Source organism: Rhinatrema bivittatum, chromosome 7, assembly GCF_901001135.1.
Source record: "Rhinatrema bivittatum chromosome 7, aRhiBiv1.1, whole genome shotgun sequence".
Classification (NCBI taxonomy): Eukaryota; Metazoa; Chordata; class Amphibia; order Gymnophiona; family Rhinatrematidae; genus Rhinatrema; species Rhinatrema bivittatum.
The window spans coordinates 165,812,057-165,837,130 of NC_042621.1; the positions used below are offsets into that span (position 1 = coordinate 165,812,057).

General features: G+C 43.1%; 1 protein-coding gene across 3 annotated transcripts in view; it reads right to left on the reverse strand.

The window, feature by feature from the left end:
- ANXA11 (annexin A11) overlaps positions 1-24,868 on the reverse strand; it is a 90,838-nt gene extending 65,970 nt beyond the window's left edge. The window contains exons 1-2 of one of the 3 annotated variants that reach the window (XM_029609490.1): positions 24,547-24,868; positions 24,227-24,296 (exon numbers count right to left, since the gene is read on the reverse strand). The gene's annotated coding sequence lies outside the window, so the exon portion shown is untranslated. Of the gene's footprint in view, positions 1-23,819; positions 23,879-24,226; positions 24,297-24,546 lie in introns of those variants that run through there. The other 2 variants (XM_029609489.1, XM_029609491.1) reach the window with 2 other exon arrangements.
- Positions 24,869-25,074: the final 206 nt, after the last annotated feature.

Consider the following 25,074-nt stretch of genomic DNA (forward strand, 5'->3'; position numbering starts at 1 on the left):
TTGGAGGGAACTTCCCTACCCCCCCCCTACCTAAACTCCCTCCCTCTTCCCCTCTCCCCATCCCATTCCCTAAACTCTGCCTATCTAATTCTTGTTTTTTTGTTTTAATACTTACTTCAGGGCCTGAGCTGAAGTAAGTTGCGTGCACCAGCCAGCTGCAGACACACGAGTCTTTGGGACAGCGTTCAATGGCGCTGTCCCTTTGAAGAGGCCCGGCACTTGTGCGCATACCGGGGTTTACACGGTGGCCGGGCCTCTTTGAAAATTCGTGCGGTGCGTGCAAGGCCCGGCCACGCGCGGAAACCCTGGATTTTACGTCTGCAGGCCTTTTAAAATCCGGCCGTAAATGTGCAACAACAAGTTATCGTGCACCACACCTTCGTAAACAGGAAGCTTATGTGTGACGATTATGCACAACCATCAGGGTTGGGCTATTCACATTTACTTAACTTGCAAATGCGTGGAATTATTATTTCCACAACGTCTAGTGGAAAAACATGGCAAACATTTGGCTTAACTGCTGAAACAATTGCCAGCAAATGCTTATCATTCTTTCACAAGCTCACCGATTTCCTAGAAAGGGGAGTGTTTTGAAGTTTACTATATCAAATATTTAAACATATCTTTCTAAAAAAAAAAAAAAGTACCCAACACATTTTAACAGAGCAATTCCAACATCAAGAGACCTGCAGAGCATCAAAACAAAGAGCCAAAACGGAGGATGGTAAATGGTGCACATACATAAGGAGATACCTTTTTATTGAACTAGCAATTCATTTCTTGACTAGCTTTTGGAAATTGCTCCCTCTTCATCAGGTCAAAACAGAATAAGCAGGTCAAGGCAAAAGCTGAATGATATTACCAGAATACTCTATTTTCGCTCCTGAAAGGGCCTAACATTGAAAAGCATGACTGTGCAGCAGGGGTAGCACCATCACGTTACCCCAAGACTGTAGCGAGCTGAGGCAGTGAGAATGCGTCTAAATGTGCTCTTCTCACATCAGCAGCAGAAAGAGATTTACTCTTAAGTTCACCTTATAACTAACTGCCACAAGACACAAGCAAAACTAATCCTGGCATTGCCCCATTCCATTAATGATCCTGTAGCCCTGATCTCCCTAACAAAAGCAGGACGGCACATCTCTACCTACATACCACGGACCAAAACTAGCCCCAGCTCATTCTGTCTCCGATGAGAGTTAATCTGATAACTCATTATCATACCGTCCTAACACAGCAGGTAGAGAATTGCAATGCAACTACAAGAGCACAGAAATGGAGCATATCTGTAAATTACTGTAAATAAAAATCTCTCTCAACTCCCCCTAAAAAGGTGACACCCTGCAAACCACATTGTTCATGTCAAAAGGCTTCATCGAGAATATCAAAGTCACAAAAATGTCATCAGTACAGTAAGTCAAGAGATACAAAGAAAAAGAAGAACAAACAGGACAGACAATAAGAGATAAAAATGCAAAACAATCTCTCACAGCATGCAAATATTTCATTATTTGAAACATACCCTAGGAACTCTCATCCTCTCTCGAAGCGGGCCTAGGCACCATTTTTAAAGTTCCACCCTAAATCAGTTTCTTTTCTCTCTCTGACCTTCCAAGCACTCAAACAAAATAAAAAGTCACCTGGCCTTGTTAGCATAGGTCATTGTACCTTTCCTTTAACCCTGGCGGTATTATAGAAACGAATGTGTATCAGCCCACAGACACTGAGGGGTAGATTTTCAAATACCGCGAATAGGCGTACTTTTGTTGGCGCTCCAGGCACAAACAAAAGTACGCTGGATTTTAGTAGATACGCGGGTAGCCGCGCGTATCCGCTAAAATCCGGGATCGGCGCGCGCAAGGCTATCGATTCCGTATAGCCGGCGCGCGCCGAGCCGCACAGCCTACCTCCGTTCCCTCCGAGGCTGCTCCGAAATCGGAGCGGCCTCGAAGGGAACTTTCCTTTGCCCTCCCCTCACCTTCCCCTCCCTTCCCCTACCTAACCCACCCGCCCGGCCCTGTCTAAACCCCTCACTTACCTTTGTCGGGGGATTTACGCCTCCCAGAGGGAGAAGTAAATCCCCGCGCGCCAGCGGGCCGCTAGCGCGCCGGGACGCGACCTGGGGGCGGGTCCGGAGGGCGCGGCCACGCCCCCGAGCCCGGCCGTAGCCACGCCCCCGAGCTCGCCCCCGGAACGCTCCCGACACGCCCTGAAAACGCCGCTGCGCTCGGTCCCGCCCCTGACACGCCCCCCTCCGAAAACCCCGGGACTTACGCGAGTCCCGGGGCTCTGCGCGCGCCGGTAGGCCTATGTAAAATAGGCTCACCGGCGCGCAGGGCCCTGCTTGCCTAAATCCGCCCGGATTTGGGTGGATTTAGGTGAGCAGGGCTCTTAAAATCCGCCCCCGAATTGGTAGAACCTAACGGATCGATTTTAAAAGCGATGTGACACAAAAACGGCCACAGAAGTGCGCATGCGAGCAACGCGCATGTTCAGAAGCCATGAAGTATGCACATACACACCCGTACTCGCATCAAGAAAAAGGGGCAGAGCCAAGACATACACACGCGGGTTATCTTGTTATCCGCATAACTTTACTTCTGGTCCTGATGAGGAGTGAGTCTGGAGATCTCGAATTTTAAAGGTGCATAACACAGGATGATGGTTCAGTGCAAAGTGGGGGGCTTGTAGGATGAAGAGCCAGAGGGGCCTTGAAGGCCTCGAAATGAACTGGGCAATCTGGCGGAGTACTTAGGAAAACTGGTTTGTCCCTCGCATGAACATGTTTTAAAATCCACCTGCATAGGCATGTAAGAACCGCTAAAGTCCTAGCCGAAATACATGCGGGACGGATATTTTAAATGATACACATGTACTTGCAAGCACGTTAAAAAATGCAGGGTGTCGATACACACCTTTATGGGCAAACGCGCATGCCTTTTAAAATTACCCTGTAGATGTTTTAAGAATTCACTTCTTTGTATACGTTAGCCAAACTGGTTCCCTTATTAATAGAATGCACTATAAAAGCAGAGTCCTAACTAGGGCTGTCCTGGCAGTTCAGTGGGAACGCTGAATGTTGCCCTGCACGAGATGTGGGATTCCATGAATCTGTAGCCCCTCTTCTAGTGGCTGGGCCTGTAAGACGGGAGTCACACTCTTATCTGTTCCACAGCCCTGGGTGTGTCGGGTTCTTACCGACGGGGAGAGGGAGGAATACTCCTCCAAGGCCCAAGATCTGGGGATAACTCAATTTCTACCCTGGAGAGGTCTCTCTTCACTTTCAGGGGGAAGGATGCGAGTGCCAACAAAATACTTTAGGTGCTCAGGTTTGGTGTCCAAACAAAACTTTTTCAATAGCTACTTATAGCATTTTACACATCAGCCTCCGGCACCACAGTCTGTAATCACAGTTTACTAACTTTCGATATCTGTGCAAGTGTCTCTCAGTAAATGGAGCAGGGAAAGAACTCACTCTCCAGGGCATGGAAAAGCAAGACTTCCCAGACAGACAGGGAAATCCTAGTTGTGGGCGGAAAGTCACCTTCCAAAAAAAATACCGGCAGGCAAAAGCACAGGGTCTCAATCACTGCACAACTCCCACTTTTACCTCCCCAAAGCGAAGACTCTGGGTGGGGGTCTCCACATGTAACACAAATGTCTTACTCGCAGTTCTCTTTCCTCACATGACACATGGGATCTTTCAAACTTCCTCCCAAAACACTGGGCAATCTTCACAAAATGGCAAAAAACTGGAACTCTCCCGCAGCAAGTCATTCCTGATCCATCCACAGTTTGTGTGGGGGAGAACTGCAGAATCTCCTTCCCAAGAGAAAGGACTCCCCAAAAGTTTCTGAACACAGGCCAAGTACCAAGGATCTCAAAGAAAAACTCACAAGTGCAAAAATTCCTTAAACAACCCCGGGACACCCTTACTCCATGGGTTGTGTACCAGCAAGGCACCACTCCTCTTTCTATTCAGTACAGAATCCAAGCTGTGGGGCCTAGCACACCAAGAACAGGAAGAAAATCAACTCAGGAAAAACAGCTCCTTCTCCTCTGATTTCTAACTCTAAATGCCACACCTATCTATGATGCAACCTGTTTTTATATCAGCAAAGGCCTAGCCATTCCAGCAGCCTCGGTGCAGGTGCTGTTCTGAAAATAACGCACCCCCTCATTTATACTCCTAGCTCAAAGGATTTAGGAAATAAGGCCATTTAGTGGTGATCTCAAAGGGTTGTTACAAGTGTTATTTGCAACAGGTGAATGCAGGTTTTAAATTTGTGTTAATTATGAATGTAAACATTATGATCTGCTCAAAAACATTTCCTGGAGGTAGTGGAATATTAAAATGTATAACTAAAGGTCTAGCAGTCCTAGTCCTAGCAGTCCTAGTCTGTGTGGTTGAGCTAGATAATAGTGCAGGTTATATCCTGGGTAAGGAAGGTTCACCACGACACAAAGCAGGCAGAGGCCGACTGCAACTGAATCAGAACCAGAATGAGCAGGAGGAAACTGCCAGGTCAAAGAATACTGTGCTTTCCAGCTGTGGCAAAATTCAAAATTTACCACAGGGAGGGGGGACAATGTCACCTACAGTAAAAAAAAAAAAAAAAAAAAAAGCAGAACGGCTATCACAGCCGTTGCTTCAAACCTGACAAAATGTCTGGCTCCAGTGAAATTCACTGGGAACCAAGCAAATGTGTTTCCCAAACCTGACAACGCCAGGACCCTGCTGCAGTTTACTAAAATGGCTTGGTTCATGCAGTATGGCACAACAGCAGGAGTGGAAGAAACAGAATACAGCATTGTTTTCCTATTCATTCACTTTATTTTATTGCCTGTGTTTCTTTCTTTGCTCATTTTGCTTTTTTTTTTTTTTTTTTTATTCATTTTATTGTGGGGGAAGGGGAGGGTTGCATTTGGGGGGAAGGGGTTCCCTCTTTTCTGATGCTTCCCCTCTCTGACCTCTTCCTATCCCTGGCTTCTGAATGCCACAGCATGGCCCAGAGCCACAGCAGTGCCTCCTATTTTACCTAGCCCAGTGGCAGTGAGCCACGAGAGTTACTATCATGGCCAGGCAATTCGTTTGCTCTGGCAGAAGGCCAGGCTAAAAAAAAAAGAAAGTTAAATCACCAGGGCAGCCAGGATTTTAACATCCCATCAGATGGTCTGACGAATAAATTACAGACTAATTTTCCAAGCGTGCAGGTCCCGCAATTCGCCTCTAGATCAGTGATCTCCTGCCATTACCGGTGCACCCTGTTTTCGTACTGCCGTCATTAAACCGGGGTCGACCTGGGGGTTCAGGCTGCAGCACTACACGATGCAGCATGGGGAAACAAGTCTGCTGTCCTATGGGGTCAGCGGAGCTCCCAGGCGCGAGAGAGGCAACACGCTCAAGCCTGTCGAAGAAACAGTACGGACTAGAGGAACGTCATTGGTACTACAGAACAGGATGAGCTGCATGTGTGCCCCAGGCCCAGCAAAACCCAATGCTATTTAATTTTTCACCTCAGCGAGCAGTGAGGGAGCCCGGCTCTCAGAGAGGTGGAAAGCCTCCTTCTGCTGATGGTCAGTAAGAGGACTGTTGTCTCAGTGACCAGCAGGACAATACACAGGACGCCTTTGCCAAGCACCCAGATAACTAGAAGCAAACCGGCTACTGGGGGTCCGGCAGGCTTCAGTGTCGCCTGCTGTCCTCTTCGGATGTAGGACAGTAATTCTTAGCTACCTAGAACTACAGTCAACGAAGCCGATGCTTAGAAAAGTAAGTATTAGCACACAAGCAGCTTTTACCATGCTGGCAACTGAGAACTATAAAGACACTTTTCTTCCCTCCCAGTCACTCACCTGCCAAAAACATGTGTACATTTTCATAACCTACTTGCTGAATAAATACTTTGTGCTTCAGATTTTGAATTTGCTATTTATAGTTCTGGACGCCAGGAAAATATAAACACAAGATCCTTTTTTTTTTTTTTTTTAAAGGAGAATTTGTTTTTTTTTAATAGGATACCTAAGGAATGCAAAAAACAAATATTACCACCTATGAAAGTCTATAATTCTCTTAGTATCTCTGGTGCTAGATGAAAGGATTTATTTAGATTTAGCTCATTCCTTTTCATTGATAGCACAAGGTAAGTTAATAAAAAAACAAAAGGCATCCAATTCCCCATTTAACCCCTGTTCGGGTGCTATTTTCAAAGAACTGGGAGACTATTGTCCAGAAGTTATATGTGCCATCATAAATCAATCATTGGAATCTGGTATTTTTCCATGTCAATTGAAGCTAGCATCAATTACGCCAATTCAAAAAAACAAAACATCTCCGTTATCAGATTTTACAAATTTTAGACCAATTGCATCTTTAACATCTTTGTCCAAAACAATTGAATCATCTGTGCTCCATCAGTTGAGAGATTATCTGTCAGAACACGACATTTTACATCCAGAACAACATGGATTTAGAAAAGGTTACTCAACCGAGACCCTCTTGCTTTCATCTTTTGATACCTATATACGAGGATTTGATACTAATTCTGATTATCTCCTGATCTTATTAGATATATCAGCAGCGTTTGATACGCTTGATCATGAGATTTTATTAGCGAGACTACAAGCAATTGGAATACAAACCACAGTATTGCATTGGTTCACTAGCTATCTGGCCAATCGTCAATGTCAAATAAATTTTAAAGGCAAATCCTCGACAATTTACACGCAAAATACAGGGGTTCCGCAAGGTTCATCCTTGTCACCGGTACTGTTTAACATTTACCTTCTTCCACTGTGTCAGATTCTAGCTGCACTAGATGTTCATTTTAAGATTTATGCGGATGATATTCAAATCTATGTCCCCTATAAATCTTCCTGGGCTGACACAATTTCACTATGCAACCCGTATGTTAATACAATTAAACAGTGGCTAAGCCATAGCCGACTTAAACTTAATACAAAAAAAACAGAACTTCTTTTTCTGAGTGTTCTAGATGACTCTCTAAATGGTCCTCCTTCATTGATCACCCTGGGCAATGAGATAATCAAAGTTAAGAAAGTTACCCGCAATTTGGGAATTCAAATGGATACAAATCTATCTTTATCCTATCACGTTTCCAATCTGGTAAAAAATTCATTCTTTAAACTGCATACGTTAAAACGACTAAAACCTTTACTCTTCAAAAACGATTTTCAAACTGTACTTCAGTCTCTTCTGTTCTCGGGTTTAGACTATTGTAACAGTTTGTTTCTGGGACTTCCAGACTCTGCGATAAAACCATTACAGCAAATACAGAATTCAGCAGCTCGTCTCTTAGTAGGATTACCTATGAGATACCATATTTCCCCTATCTTATATAAACTTCATTGGCTCCCAATTAAATATCGAGTAAAATATAAGGTTCTCTCTATAATTCATTCATTAATTCATGACCATGATTCCACATGGCTCTGTACATCTTTACGGTTGTATAAACCAATGAGACACCTTCGATCAACATCTCAATATTTGCTCGATGTCCCCACAGTTAGAATAGCAAGACTCAATATGACCAGGGAGAGGGCCTTTTCAATGGCAGGACCGCAGTTGTGGAATTCTCTCCCTAACACCTTAAGGCAAATTATTAGTCATAGTGAATTTAAGAAGGCAGTTAAAACTTATTTATTTAAGATTGCATATGCTCATCTTGAAAATTGACTATTTCACTTTTTTAAGCCACATTTTTGTAGCAATTTACTATTCGATTACACATTTTGAAGGAATATGGTTTATATGAGTTATATTTTTAGATTTACTATTTCCTTTCTATCTTTGACTATTTTTGTTAAAAATTAGTATGTTTATTTTATGAGTAGGGATTATGACAATATAATGTATTTTTATTCTTTCTATCCTTTTTCTATATTTTTTAAATTTGATGTTTTATTTTATTTTATTTTTTATTTTTATTTTTTCTTTGGTTAATGGCTCTATATAATCGAAATATGTAAACCGTCTTGATCAAACTAGTTTGAAAAGACGGTATAGAAATATTTTTAAATAAATAAATAAATAAATTTACAATAAGTATATACCTGTCACCGGAGGGCTGACAGGAATATACTACTTATTGTGAGGGGCCAAATATTGCAGGAAAGAGGGGTATGTGTTGCAGCAGTATTTTGCCCTCCCTGACAAAATATCATGGCAGTTGTGCCACACAATACTGGCTCGCAGGACAAATGCAACAGGAACAAAAAATAAAAGAGCACGATAGTGGCCCACTGCGCACCGTGCTGCCAAAAAACTCAAAATATGCTTAAATACCCCCCCCTCCCACCAGGGGCTTTTGAGATCCCCGCCACCTTCCGAGGCAGGAGTGATCTCAAAAGCAGAAAAAATAAATAAATAAATAAATGTTTGTGTGGCAATGCCCCTAGCCACTAACCCCTCCTCTTTTACAAAACGATCCCCAGCCCGATCATTCAATTCCCACCCCCATGCCAAAAATCAACATCCCTGGGGTCTATGGCCCCTCCCTCCCCCCAACCAAAAAAGAAAACCCCCAAACCCCCCCCCCCGCCCCATATCACACTGATGGTCAGTGGAGGCCCTGGAGCGCCCTCTAGCTCCAAGCCCAGTTGACACCATCTTGAAAAATTACATTGACCTGACTTTGCCCCATCACATGATAGACCAGACTTTGCATCACATGGCCAAGGTGGCTCTACTTTGTGTACAGTTTTGCGGTTTATTGGAGCCAGGGTTTCCCCTGTTGTGATTTGAAAAATTGTATATAGATTAATACATTTTTAATGAATGAATAATCACTTAACACAAAGGCCTAAGCTATGTACAATAAAAAAAATACTCATATAGAATAAAATACAAAATGCAAAGCAGGAATAAACATAAAAAAAAAATAATCGCCAAACATATTGGAGTAGCTAGTGGTTAGAACAGTGGGCTATGAACCAGGAGACCAGGGGTCGAGTCCTGCTGTCGCTCCTTGTGACCTTGGGCAAGTCACTTTACAAAGAAAGAAATTGATCCACTGTATAATCATTCTTTTTTTTTTTGTATGATGTTCAATGTCACAATTTGTTATAGAAATTTGCTATTTCTCCTGATCAGAAATCAGCCAAATTCCCCAGCCCCGATGCAATAAGGTACACTAGACTGTGCGCAGTTCTGCACACATTATGAGGTAGATTTTCAAAGGGTTACGTGCGTAATCCCCAAAAACCTACCCCAAACTCCCTCTGCGTGAGCCGAGCCTATCTTGCATAGGCTGCTGGCACGCGCAAAGCCCCGGGACTTTCCCGGGGGGCGTGTCGGGGGCGTGTCACGGCGGCGCATCATCGGGGGTGTTCCAGGGGCGTGGCCGCAGCCTCCGGACTGGACCATGGCGCGCCGGCGGCTGGAGTAACTTGTGCAACAAAGGTAGGGGTGGGGTAGGTAGGGAAGGGAGGGGAAGGTGCGGGGGGTGGAAGGAAAGTTCCCTCTGAGGTCGCTCCGATTTCGGAGCGGCCTCGGAGAGAACGGAGGCAGGCTGCGCGGCTCAACGTATGCAGGCTGCCGATTTTGGGCAGCCTTGCACATGCTGACCCCGGATTTTAACAGATATGCACGGCTACTTGCATATCTATTGAAATCCGGCGTACTTTTGTTTGCACCTGGTGCACAAACAAAAATATGCGTGTGCGTAGTTTTATAAAATCTGCCCCTTTCTGTGTACAGCTGTACTCCCAATGTAGCAAGATGTTTTATGCTCAAAAAATGTGTACAGAAATTAGCGCAACTCCATATTTATCCCATGTTAATCAAGAGATTACATGTTATTCCACAATGCACAGAGGTGCGTAGGTATTACTCATGGTTTCTTAACGCTGGAAATGTAACTCCTGTTCAGAGGGGAAGTAAAGTTTCTGGGGCTAGTGTTAGTCTATGGGACTGAACCTGCAATTTTTAGTATCAGAGATCCTGTTCTCAATATTTATGCATATAAAATGTGATGGGCCCGATATTCAGCACCATTTAGCAGCTAAGGTTGGAGACAATCAACCAATGGTAAGCACCATGCTTAGCAGCTGCCACTTAGCCTGTATATTTTCTTATCTGGCTAAAAATTAGCTGGTTAAAATGAAGCAAAGCAGAGCCACGTGTCCAGCTAACTTATAGGGTCACTTATCATTTCGCGTTAGGGTCTTAACGCTAGTGTTAAATAGCACAACACACACTAGTATGCAAATGTGACATTTGCAATGCAAATGGGAGGAATTTGGACAGAGTTAATGGTAATGAGCATCTCCTAACGTCGAATACGATAGAATAATGCACAGCAACGCAGGTTTTAACACCAAAATAACTACACCTTTTTCTGTGCGTTACCAGGGAAAAGGTTTTTATCGCACATGATGTTCGGGGGGGGGGGGGGGGGGAAGAGAATATGTCACTCTATTATTTATACCACTGTAAGAGAGGGCACTTTTAAACCGGTGTGTGGTTTGGGGGGAGGTATGAACAGCAAAGCTGACATCACGGAAGATTTCCCGCTGTTTGAATTGATGAAAGGTTCAAGAGGAGTTGATTTGTACAATGCACTCTCTACTTGAAGCTAGGTAGAGAGTGCATTGTACGTCAATTCATATACATTACATATATAAAATGATTTTATTTTTTCAATGCTGGAAATAATATGGAAATGTGGAATTTTTCAAACTTCCAAGAACAAAACAAAACTTACATTCCAGTTCAGCCCTAACAAGTGGACATGTGAAGTGGTGTCCTGTTAGTGGTACAGGCACTCAGATTTATTTTTCCTTATTTTGTCTCAGACTGGCAAAGGAAACCGACATGTGGTCCACAGCCCTAATTATACTGACCCTGATTTTTACTGAATAATGCCCAAAGATTAGCTTGGCATTGTTAAGAGATGGATCAGACATCAGTGCAAACTGTATTCACATGTACTATATTAAGCAATCGCTACATACCTGTGCAGTCAAACTGAGCACATGCTTTGCTCTTAAGATATGGTGTCATGCAACACCTGACTATACAATCTGGCTAACCTAGACCATGTTTTTGTTTTATTTATTTATTTTTACTAGTAATGTTACCAATGTCATTCAATCAGTTGACAAAATGGCTAACAGTACACCAGCACTTAACAAAAAGAGTGCAAATTATTTAAGCAAAGCTCTTTTTGTAAGGTTCCATTTATTCTTCTTAATGCAGAAAAAAGGAGAAAATGCAGTACATGGTAAAAATCTAGGCCAGGTGTCTGGCAATAGCTAAAAAAAAGAAAAAATGGTCTGCCTTCAATCTTGAAGACTAAGACGAAAGTTCCTATATTAGGGAACTAGCAGGACTGATGTGGGTCTCCACACTGAATCTGTGAGAAGGAGGAGCAGCCTAGTGCAGTGATTCTCAACCAGTGTGTCGCCAAGCACCAGCAGGTGTGTCATGGCTCCTGGTGTTCCACTGCCCCACTTGTGCTTCCCTTCTCCCCAGGAGCGGGGCTGAAGAGCGGAGAGATGCTGTGCGCCACCACCGGAGGCCAGGCCGGCAGCAGCTGAAGAGTTGAAGAGACCCTGTGTGCCACCGGCAGGGCCGAAGAGTGCAAAAACCTTGCGCACTGGCGGCGGCTGGAGAGACATTGCACACCGCCGGAAGCCAGGCCAACTGATAAGTGGAGGCCAGGGTTATTGGGCCAATGAGAAGAGGCTTCATGTGAGCTTGTGTGTGTATGAGTGGCAGCTTTGGTGCCTGTGGTAGAATGGATGCATGAGTGCATCAGTGAGAGCTTTGTGTGTGTGTGTGTGTATGTGTGTGTGCGTGTGTGAGTGAGACAGAGACTGGTCAGGGAGGTGACTGGTGTGTGCCTGTGTGAGTGAGACAGAGACTGGTCAGGGAGGTGACTGGTGTGTGCCTGTGTGAGTGAGACAGAGACTGGTCAGGGAGGTGACTGGTGTGTGCCTGTGTGAGTGAGACAGAGACTGGTCAGGGAGGTGACTGGTGTGTGCCTGTGTGAGTGAGACAGAGACTGGTCAGGGAGGTGACTGGTGTGTGCCTGTGTGAGTGAGACAGAGACTGGTCAGGAAGGTGACTGGTGTGTGTGTGAGGAAGAGAGCTAGTTAGGGAGGTTACTGGACTGTGTGAGACAGAGACTGTGTGTGAGTGACTGGTTGTGGGCTCTAAGGAAGAGGACTGTGAGGACAGAGCTTCAGCAGCCACTGCTGCTTCTGATGAGTGCTATTGGCCTGCAAGGGAAAGGAATAGGAGAATTTCTGGAGAGGGTAAGTAAAGGTGGCTTTTTAAGTTTATTTTTCTTGATTGATGCCATTTTAATTATTGGGTATTATGTGATGTCTGCTGTTTTGAAATATTTTATTGATATTTGAACAATTTTTATGAGGTTTTAATTATTGGATGTTATTCTGTTTATCAGCTGTTTTGTTACATTTATTAGTATAGTTTTACAATTATTACTGAGTGGGGATCTATAGCAGCCTGGCTTGCTCTGTTTTCCTAATAGGAGGTGTATTAGTGTTTAGGGCCTGGTTTAATATTTGTAGTGTTGCCTTTTCATAGATAAGGTTGTTACTGTTTGAGTGTGTTCCATAATACAGGTTTAACTTTGTGCGGATTATTATGTTAAGTGCTATATTTCTCTTTCCATTTTGCACTGCATACAGAGTGGCTTTTTTTGTTTTCCATTCCAGTTTGTCTCCATATTTATAATTTGTGGTCTTTCTGTACTTGGTGAAGGTCGGCTTTATGAGTGTGACCGAGTTGATGTATTTTACTAGGATGTAGGCATTTGTAATTATCTTATTTGTTGTGTTTTCTCAATAGAACATGCATTAGTGGTAAATTACTGTATTTTCATAAGGAGGGGTATTGTGCCTGCCAGTAAAGAGAGTTTGTTTTGCTTTTACTGAGATGTCATCAGAACCAGAATATCTTTTTTTTGTATGGTGAGTTGTACGGGTAATGCCCTGGTTCTGCTCTGCACACATTGTTGGGGGTCGAGGGGGTTCCTGAGGATGCAGAATGTATATTTACATTTTGCCCCGAGATGGTCACATGTTCAGTGTGTCACGCATGTGAGAACCGTCAGGTGTGTCCTGGCCGAAAAAAGATTGAGAACCACTGGCCTAGTGGATAGAGCAATTATAATTTTTGTAGAGTTATTGGACATATGCAGTGCTATACAATGGTGATAAGTGCTCAGGTAACAGAATCTCTGACCTAAAGAACTTACAGTTTAAAGGGATACCTGAGGCAATGGAAGATAAAGGCCTTGCTACTAACACATTTCTCCTATTATGTGTCTGGTGCGTGGGGAAAGGGTGGAAGCTTAGTAAATCAGGTCCAGCATGGCACGAACTTACTCAAAGTCAAAAGGAGTGTCAGTAGGAGAAGTGGGATATGAAGTCTCATTAACAGCCCATTATTATTATTATTATTAGGGGCAGAGGAGGATTAAGTCTACGTGGACATTTTTTCATCGACAATACAGGAAGTAGTAGAAATAAAAGCAGCACATATGTTAAAATTAGAATGAAGTACCTTCAGAATTTGCTGGATCTGTGTTTCTGTCATCTGAGAGGAACAGACTGTTTAAAGACTCCCAGAGTGTTTACTGTTCCTACCAACTTCAAAGACTCAACAACAGCCTTTTAAGGTAGCGCACACCTTGTGGAGCACTGTACGATTTAACTGCACTTGCTACTCTGATGTTGTTCCTAATATATGTGTTTATTAGATTTATTATTATTTATTGGATTTATTTGGCCCTTCCAAGCGGATTATATTCAGGTACTATAGATATTTTCCTATCGCCATAGGGCTTACAATAACAGACCTAAAAGTCTATCAGTCCTCTCTCTGCTATTATGTATTATAAATAATACTCTTAATTTGCACTGCCCACTTGCTCAGAATCTTTTGGAAAAAAAAAAAGGTGGCAATCACATCAGATCATTCATTTTCTCTTCCATTTGTATTCAATAATTTGCAGTAGTACTCATGGCCACATCAATTTCATCCATGGCACTGGTGTGACACCAACTGACAAAAGCTACATCTCTCAAAACCTTTCAAACTGGAGATGGATAGAGGGAAAGGAGTGAGGACATAAGTGATAAAACAAGGTATTTAAAAAAAAACAACACACAAAACACAAACTACTTAGTTTACATACATGAATCAGGGCAGACCATATTTTTAAAGAGTTTGAGCCTTCAGGTATCCAGACATAGCTGGAGGGATCGTTGTTCGCATTCTAGGTTTTCCAATGGAAAGCCGCTGGTAAAAGTTGACTGTTTTCTCTTCCTTAGGGCCTTCCAGTTGTTTCCTTTTAGCTGCATGCAAGTTAATTCATGTCACTGTGCCTATCTCTAGCTACAGGTTTGAAAACAAAAATTCAAAATGCGGGAGTATTTTCCCTGCACTAGAAAATCCCATCTCAACAGCTTGCTGTGGAACCACAGAGGTAGATTCTGCAGCAAGTCTTACATTTCCATTAATTTGCATAGAATTCTACATGCAAAAGATGATTTATTTTGAAAATCAATGATTTGGAATTTTTCTTTTAAATAGAATATTTCTTACACCTGTTGCCCAATACACTTTTGCTTTTTAAACTTTTCCAATGACATTTGTCTTTTTTTCTTTCCCTCTCTCACAAAGTGCCCCTTTCTCTCAACTGCCTCTTCTACTCTCCCAATCGGTCTTTTCCACCTGCAGTCAAAAAAGCAAACATTGAAATCATCGACTGTGTGCTACGGTGGTCAAACACGCAAACAATGTTTGGAATTATTAGGAAGACAATGGTGAATAAAATGGAGAATGTCATAATGACTATTTTGCTCCATGGTGAGAACACACCTTGAGTACTATATACAATTCTGGTCACCGCATCTCAAAAAGATATAGTTGCACTGGAGAAAGTACAGAGAAGGGCGACCAAAATGATAAAGGGGATGGAACAGCTACCCTAATAGGAAAGAACATAAGAAAATGCCATACTGGGTCAGACTAAGGGTCCATCAAGCCCAGCATCCTGTTTCCAACAGTGGCCAATCCAGGCCATAAGAACCTGGCAAGTACCCAGAAACTAAGTCTATTCCATGTTACCATTGCTAATGGCAGTGGCTATTCTCTAAGTGAACTTAATAGCAGGTAATGGACTTCTCCAAGAACTTATCCAATCCTTTTTTAAACACAGCTATACTAACTGCACTAATCACATCCTCTGGCAACAAATTCCAGAGTTTAATTGTGCGTTACGTAAAAAAGAACTTTCTCCGATTAGTTTTAAATGTGCCCCATGCTAACTTCATGGAGTGCCCCCTGGCCTTTCTATTATCCGAAAGAGTAAATAACCGATTCACATCTACCCGTTCTAGACCTCTCATGATTTTAAACATCTCTATCATATCCCCCCTTAGCCGTCTCTTCTCCAAGCGGAAAAGTCCTAACCTCTTTAGTCTTTCTTCATAGGGGAGCTGTTCCCCTAAAGAGGTTAGGACTGTTCAGCTTGGAGAAGAGACGGCTGAGGAGGGGAATGACAGAGGTCTATAAAATCATGAGAGGACTAGAATGGGTATATGTGAATCAGTTATTTACTCTTTCGGATAATAGAAGGACTAGGGAGCACTCCATGAAGTTAGCAAGTTGCATCTTTAAAACAAATTGGAGAAAATTATTTTTCACTCAACGCACAATTAAGTTCTGGAATTCATTGCTGGAGGATGTGGTTAGGGAAGTTAGTGTAGCTGGGTTTAAATAGGTTTGTATAAGTTCCTAGAGGAAAATTCCATAAACTGCTATTTATCAAGTTGACTTAGAGAATAGCCACTGCTATTACTGACATTAGTAGCATTTAATCATTGGTCGTATAATGTATTTTGTCCCTTTTTTAAATCTTTTTCAAAATTATGGTAAAATTCAATTTTATATCCCTTTTAATTCTCTCTCAATATATTAAGTTATTCGCCAATATAAGTACTTCCCTTAAACAGTAGAGCCCCGTTTCACTTGGGGGATAGCAGAGTTCGGTCCAATGTAATTACGTTTCGCGTCCCAGCTGCTTCAGGGACCTCTCTGGTATAAAATTTGCATTGCCGATGCGATGTCGCATTAGACGTTTTTGATACAAGTCTACAAGAATTTTTAAAAAAGCATGGACAAATTTAAATCCGAAATCAAGGCATATAAAATGAATAAGTTCAAAGGAGACGAAGCAGACTATAAAAAGGGATCGATTTATACTTGGCTGAACCCTGATATTACCACCAAGAAACCGAGACATGTTACCTTTGCGACGGACAGTTCCTCTGGTAGCGATGAAGAACTGGCATCGGGGGACTATCAAAGACTACAGGCACAATGGGGTCAATTTTCCCGGGGCAGACGCCGAACAGGCCGCAACTACCTCACAGAGAATGGAACTGACCGCGAAGAAGATCACAGTATCCGCCCAACTAGTATACAAACAACCAGTTTCTGCCGTAAATGAACCGCCTCAAAGCTCCGCGGTCTTTAATATCTCTGGACATACATTAACAGCAATCGAAGAAAGAGTATTAAATAAAGGGCTAAATTTTGTACCTACTCAAACGCACGATCCCTTTCAGTTTCGATGCGATTTCTATAAATTTATTAGACAACTACAGAGGAAAATCTTCTTAGCTAAATGCCCACCAAACATGCCACTCAATTGTTAGACCCAAATCAAATTGGAACTCTCCTCCTCCCGGAGATTCGGCCGTCAATACTTTTCAGGAGCTAGTGCTCGGGGACATAGAGAAACTAGTACAAAAAAGGATTCACACTTTTTATAACATGACCACAGAAGAAAAATCAGCTTTGGACAACTTGCAAAAACGAACAGACATCGTCATCAAGCCTGCCGATAAAGGCGGAGCGGTAGTGGTCATGAGTACCGAATATTATAGTCAGGAAGTTCTCCGTCAGGTTCTCAACACAATATTCTATCAGCCTTTACCAGAAGATCCTACTGCAGGAATCTTGGAAAACGTGGAAACCTTAGTTGAAAAAGGATACGATCTAGGTTACCTAACAATAGCTGAGAAATCTTTCTTAATAAACAAACATCCCCGAATACCGGTTTTGTATATTGTCCCTAAAATACACAAGACACTACAAAATCCTCCAGAATGGCCGATCGTATCGGCAAACGATTCTGTCTTAGAACCCATTTCAATCTTTTTGGACAAAATTTTACAACCCTTTGTCTCTCAAGCACAATCCTATGTTAAAGACAGTTCCAGTATCTTACAATTCCTTGACAATTTAATAGTTCCAGAAGATAGTTTATTGGTGACTATGGATATCGAATCTCTATATACAGTGATTCCACAGGACCAAGCATCTGAAGCAGTATATGATATACTAGAAACACGCCCTATGCCTCAACGATTGCCAACTCCATATCTGGTTGATCTCCTTAAGTTAGCCCTCAACAAAATATTTTCATGTTTAATGGTGACTTTTCAAGTAAGAGGTACAGCAATGGCCCCAGATGTTGCCAATATTTTTGTCTCGCAATTTGAAGCAACACACATTCAGAATTGTGAATGGAGTAAATATATGATTTGTTGGAAGAGATACATAGACAATGTCCTATTGATATGTCAAGGCTCTCAAACCAATCTCCTCGACTTTTTCACCTGGATAAACGCTCTCGATTCTTGATTGAAGTTCACTATCAGCTATCATGAACATCAAATTGCCTATCTAGACATCCTAATTGTAAAACAAGGAAATAAAATATGCACAAGTATACATCGTAAAGAAAACGAAAGAAATAATTTACTACGCTATGATAGCTTTCATCCTATGGTGTTAAAAAAGAACCTGCCAGTGGGACAGTTTTTGAGATTAAGCCGCCTCTGCACAGACAAATCTGAATTTAAAAACCAAGCCGTAGTAATGGCTGACCGCTTTATACAGAGAGGCTACCCCATTCCCTACATGAAAAAAGCATATCGGAGGGCACTATATGCCAATAGAGATTATCTGTTTATGAAAGGGACCTCAGCTGAAATGACTCAACGGCAGACCATGGTTTTACGACACACTACAAAATCTGCGACTATCAGCCAGATCATTCAGGAACATTGGAAGATGTTACAAGCCATACATCCTATTTTCATTGAACCGATACGCTTCGCATATAGCAGAGGCTCAAATGTAAAAAATCACGTTGTACACACAAGCAAAAGAATTCCATATACACACATACCACAGATCGAATGTAAAGGCTGCAGTTTTTACTCTTTGAAATCTGCTAAGACCACAATTTGTTTGGCTACTGGCCGTGATATAAACTTACCAAGAAACTTTTCATGTCAGGACCAATATGTGGTATATGCAATTTTCTGCCCCTGTGAGCTGATATATGTTGGAATGACAAAATGACTTATCAGAACCAGGTTAACCAAACATAAAAGCTGCCTGAAAACTGGGAAAATGGAGACATCATTAGTTGCTCACTGCCAGGAACAGCAGCATGTTTTTGCAGATCCTACATGGACCGTTCTACAATACGTTCCAAAACATTGGCGCGGAGGGGATAGGGTGAAACAGCTCCGTCAACATGAACAGTGGTGGATTTACCAACTACACATTGTCTCTCCACATGGGCTTAATCGCGAAATTGAGTGGATGCAGTTCATGTGATTTCATTCCTTGACTTTAGTTGCAATCATCTGGACACAATCAAGATCATCCCGATTCTGAATCAACCTATGGGCATGCACATAAAAAGTGATCACATCCACACAGTGTAGCAGGAGATTTCTCCCGTACTGCGGGAATGCAATTATAACGCCCATGGTTGAGTAAGTTCACGTCTTGCAAGTAAGCTAAAGTATAATTCCATTAAAGTGGTTGTGTTAATATTTTTTGTCATTATAGAAACACTCGTAAAAGAAATTTGAGAATATATCTCTTGGCATCTGAAATACCGGCAGTACGAATTTGATACCAGAGAGGTCCCCGAGGCAGCTGGGACGTGAAACGTAATTACGTTGGACTGAACTCTGCTATCCCCCGAGTGAAATGGGGCTCTACTGTTTAAGGGAAGTACTTATATTGGCAAATAACTTAATATCTTGAGAAAGAATTAAAAGCGATATAAAATTGAATTTTACCATAATTTTGAAAAAGATAAAAAAAGGGACAAAATACATTATATGACCAATGATTAAAGGTGGCTCTCTAAGCAGTATAGCAAACGGGCAGCAATGCTCAAGAATACCGTAGAGCGGTATGAAGGTCGTCTATGAAAAATAAGAGTGTTTTGTGGCACTGGGATTCCTATAAAGAGTTACATTTATAAGTACGACGTTTTTTTTACGTCCTCCTGAATATATACTCTGTGTTCTATTGCATTGGAGGCATTTTCTGCCTCTGTCCATCATGGCTTTAGCAGCAGAAGGGCTGGAGCTTCTGTTCCCACTCTCCCTCAGCATTTCCCTCATTCCTCTTTAACGAATGGGAACTGGATTTCAAGTGGGAAGAATAACTTCACTGCGGTCCTTATGCCACTCTCTCTTTTCCCCTTCCATCCTTTTTTTTTTGTTCCTGCTATCCCAGACCAGCCAACACCAGCCAGAGAACTACTGATTTCAAATCCTGATATCCCATATGAGGAAAGATGATCAGAAAAAGGAAGTAGTTCTCTGCCTCCACCTTCTAGTAAGAGAGTTAATCCCACTTGGCTTGACTGGTTTATGCGACAAAGAGGAATTTATACCACCTTTCCTATAAAATCAAAGGGGTTTATGCATAAAACATTTTATAATCTGTCACACAATAAATATATCTTATTAAAAACAGCAGATACATTGTATCAAAATAAAACCAAAATTATGTATCATAATATTTATGATACATTATGTATCATAATATTTATGATACAAGGCGTACCCCAGGGCTCCTCCCTTTCCTCCACCCTCTTTAACATCTACCTTCTCCCTCTTTGCCACTTATTATCCAAACTGGGACTAAAATTCTTCTTGTACGCTGACGACGTACAAATACTTATCCCCATCCAAAACTCCCTCAACGAAACCCTGCACTTCTGGGAGACATGCCTCACATCTATCAACGCCCTCCTTTCCAACCTACACCTTGCACTCAATACTTCAAAAACTGAAATCCTAATTATTACTAATCAACCCAGCTTATCCATTCACCAACTGCAACAGAACACTTCACAAAATCTCACACCTCCGTCCACTGTCAGAGATCTAGGAGTTCTCTTAGATACACAACTTAGCTTCAAATCCCACATCAAATCACTCCTAAAAGGGGGCTTCTATAAACTCCAAACCCTCAAAAAACTTAAGCCTCTCCTCCACGCACATGACTTCCGTACCGTTATGCAAACCACTATACTATCAAAACTTGACTATTGCAACTCACTGCTAATAGGCCTTCCAGCTTCCACAATCAAACCCCTCCAAATCTTACAAAATGCCATGGCTCGCATCCTTACAAACTCAAGAAAGACTGATCATATTACTCCCATATTACAAAACCTCCACTGGCTACCAATCACCTATCGCTCTCAATACAAAACACTTACTATCATACATAACACGCTATATAAAAATAACTCCCCCTGGATCGAAGATATGCCACACTTCCACCAGGCCAACTGTCCTACCAGAAACTCCCTTGCGGGCACCCTCCACACCCCTTCACTCAAAATTGCTCACCTCACAAACACCAGAGCGAGAGCCTTCTCCATCGCCGGCCCCACCCTTTGGAACTCCCTCCCCACCGAGCTCCGACTAGAACCTTCACTTAATCAATTCAAAAAAGGAATCAAGACCTGGTTATTTAAACAGGCCTATCCCAACGCCTCTCAACCCTAGCATTTGACTTCTCCTCAACACTCATTATTTCCCTCTCCCTAGTACAGTGTCCCCCCGCCCCCCTACACACCCTCCCTCCCTCACCACCCCATCCATTTTATGGCTTCCTGATATTCAGTCACCACCTCTCCTTCCCATCGCCACCACCTGCCCCCTTGTACAGTTCCTACCCCACCCCGCCTCCCCTATGCGCTTCATCCCCCACCCCGCGCTACCCCCCCACTCTGTCGCCTCTTGTATATAATTAATTTATGTCCAACCTGGTTAACCACATGTAATCTCATTTAATAACTGTGGCGCCCGTTGGCTCTACAGTAAAGTTGTCACCTTTTAACTTCCTATCCTTCCTCCATCTATCATTGTAATTTCCTTTCTCAGTTGTCTGTAAACCGACATGATGTTTTTTTTACGAATGCCGGTATATAAAAGTTATAAATAAATAAATAAATAAATAAATAAATAATATGCACAACCACAGCCAAATTATGTAATAAAATCTCATCTGGTTTACAATTATTACAAGACTGCTTAAGGAGCCAGGTTTGAATTCCTTTCCTAAACTTCAAACAATCTCTTTTAACACAAATTTCCAAAGGTAGTGCATTCCACAGCAAAGGAGCTTGATAGGCGAAACAAGTACATTTGGTAGTCCCTGATCTGATTTCAGAGAGATGGTAATCTAAGCAAGCCTTACTGGGAAGGCCGCAAAACCCTGGAAAGAGCATAAGGATTAGTAAATTAGCCAGGTACCTTGGCTGACCTCTAACTAATTCTTTTAAAGACTTAATCCTGGCTAAAACTGAAGCCAGTGTAGCTTTTCCAGTGATGGAGAAGCATGATCATACCTTTTCTATCCAAAAATTGAATTTATTTTATTTTATTTTATTACAACACTTGTAATCTTTTTATGCGCTCTACCCTCTTAATAAGCAGCTAGACTAATGCCCGTCAAAGCTGGATGCCAGGCATATGCATGTTTTTCTACAATTAGAACCAGCCCCACAATCAGTTAAAAAGATGCTCACATTGGGGGAGGGTGGGAGCAGGGGCTTTAGAGGCAAAGGCACAGACTTTTCCATTTCTAATGCCTGTTTTTCCACTTCCAGCTATTTCTAAGCAGGACTGAAAATGAAAGAGCAGAATAGGAGGGAAGAGGCACCACTGCAAGAAAACACTGGTTAGGGAAGGGCTGTTCCTCTGCATTAAATTATACATTTCAAAGACCCCTCACCGCCCTCCTGACTACCATCAAATACTTCACAAAAGAACCATCCTCGCCCTAGGCCTACAATTCAGTCTCCACTCCTCCCAATGCAAGGCCCTACTAAGTAGGGATGAGACAGAAAGAAACCTTTCAAAGCTTTAGACTATTAAATAAAACAATGTTCATTTTAGACAAAAAATGATTTAGCTGCTCAGACTCGTTCTTAGCTTGGAAGCTGTGGAGGTAAAGACTGCATCTCTGAGAGGGAGGGGGAGACTGAGCTGTCAGAGGCAGTATGCAATGGCTATTGCTGGCCCCACGGTGAAAGGGGAAGGGGATGGTTTTCTAGCTATAGCACCGATAGCTCTATGATAAAGATCTCACCGAAGTTTCAGGGGGGTCAAAATCCCTCCCTCCAGGCTGCAAACACATTTACTAATGCTTGCTTCAAGAAAATAATGCTCAGAGACTAGAGACTACGCTTGCTTGTCTCCCAACAGTGCATTCATCTGTGAAGAGGGAAGCAGAGATTTGACGCAAACAAATTCAGCTCGGTCCCTAGGACAATAGCTTTTCAACTATATGATTTTACAAAACATAAGCATCAAAGTTATCGGCAAAAAAAGGAAAACACTCCCTGCGTAGCCAGGCACTGACATTTCCTGCTTTTGCTGTCAAATTCCAGCTTTTAAAATGCAGTACAGCAAATGTAGCTGCAGTGCAACTTAAAAGCTGAAATATAAGCGAAGGCGTGGCTTAACAGGTCTAGAAATGTTGAAGGAAGTTGTCTATGGCTCTAGACAGACAAGCTTGAGGGGCTGCTGCTGGCCTCAAACTAGATTTTTCTAGCCTTCACCCAGTCAGGGCAAGTGAGCAAGAGGAAAGTGAACAATAATTACAGCGGCTCCTCCTCTGTAACAAGATCTCTGAAAGACAGATAGATCTGCATACAGCTAAATGCATTTATAAAATATAGAAACCATAGCCTATTTTAAAAATAGAAAGAGAAATAAACTTCTCCTTCAATTTAGATAAGCCCGAAAAGGGGTACTTCAGCAGAGAGCTGGCAACTCGGGTTCTCGGTTTTAGATCCAAAATGGAGTATTTTCCAGTATGTCCCAAACAGGGCCAAGTCAGAAGCAGAGGAGGAGCAGTGAATAAAGCAATGCTTTAATAAAGGAGTCAATCTCAGCTTTCAAGAAGAACCTGATTACTAAAGGTTTTCTCCCATTAATTGCTTAATAAATGGGGCCCTTGATGTGTGTGTGTGTGTGATATCTTCATTTACACATAACACAAACACTGCTGTTATGACATACACAAATATAGAACACATTCCACATAAAGTATCAACTTCCCTGCATCACCAGAGTACATTGATACTGCCCTGCTCATGCAGCAGGTGAACCCCCTCAGTGACTTCCTTTTCAGCTGGTACAAAAGAAATTATGCACAGGGAAAAACTGCAATTATTACAAACTATCTAAATTAATAAAAAAAGTGTCAGGTCCTCATCAACAACTGAAGGTATAACAGATGCTGTATAAGCACAACTTTGCAAGCTTTGGTGTTATGACACAAAATGCACACGTTGCCCTCTCCCCCCTCCTTTACCTTCTCTCTCTTGAGGGTAACCAGCCCCCTCCCTTTTAATTCCCCCAAGCCTTCACCTATAAGGAGCCAGTCTCTCCACCCAAGGGTCTGCTCTTCCTACCTGCCAGCATGAAGCTAAGATCACTTGCATGGTACTGGCCAGTGCAGCCCACAGTCTCCATGCCTCCTCCTCTCCTTTTCCCCGGCCCCTGCTTTCGCAGACTCCCACAGTCTCTCCTGTGTGCCAGCCCAGCTCTTCTGCCAAAGCCAGGTCAGGCTCGTCCAGAACCGGAGCGATGCGTTCACTCCCACAAGGTCTGGCCCCACAGCCCCCACCTTCTTCCCGTAACTGGCTGACTGGGAATGCCCACGAGTCCCTTCGCACCAGCCTGAGACTTCCATCGGCTCCCCGGAAAAGCAATAAAAGGCAGTTAGCCTTTCCAAAAAGTCACCTGAAAATGAAAGTGTTCCTCTCAGATACAGAAAGAATTGGACGCAGGCTGCAATCCCCACCCCACCCCTACCTGCCTGCCTGCCTGTCACACTCCGGCTGAAGAGCTGCGATGCACCTTTCCTTACACTCAGCAACCAGGAAACCCAATCACATAAAATGAATCATGCGATGCAACAGCAGCAGCAGCAGCAGCCTCTATGCATGGAAAAAAAAAAAAAACACAAAACAAAACAGAACGGAAAAAAAAAAAAAAGCCCAGGGAAGGAGGGCTCCCTGCCCATGACAGCCAGAGCCGGGCCCTGAGGAGAAAGCGGCAGCCTGGCGGGCTCCGATCCTCGGAACCGGCCCCGCCAACGGAAAGTCCTGGGGAGGGGATTAAAGCAGGCGGCCTCACCGTGCCCGAGACGGCCCCGTTCAGCTTCTCCTGGCCTGCGCCCCCCCTCTCTCCTGCTCTTTCCCCTGGCTCCGAGTCCGAGCTTAATTTCGACAGAGAGAGGAGGAGGCGGTGTGGGCGGAGCCCCGGGCAGTTTCACTCTTTCTTCCTGTTTGTAGCTGTTGTACGGTTATTTCCTAGTGGGGGAGCTTGGGGAGCTGAAAGGGGCGCGGGACCGCCACCCTTTGCTCTTTAAACCAAAGCCTGCATAAGGGAAGCCGTGGGGGAGGACTGACAGCTCCTCATGTGATGGGCAGGTCGTGGCCCTTTAAAGTGCTGGAAGGCTTTTCTATTCCTTATCTGCTGGGGCGCAGGCACTGACGGCTGGAGGCGGAGCTCGTCCTGGGCGATCCCCTCCGCAGCCCTTTAAGACCCAACTAACCGGTTTGTTAGTTTTGAGGAGGGCAGAGGCCAGGAGCTTATTTCCAGCTCCTGCCGGCGGAGGGTAGCTGGCAGAGGCCCTGCCCAAGGGAGACCCTAAATAATTTA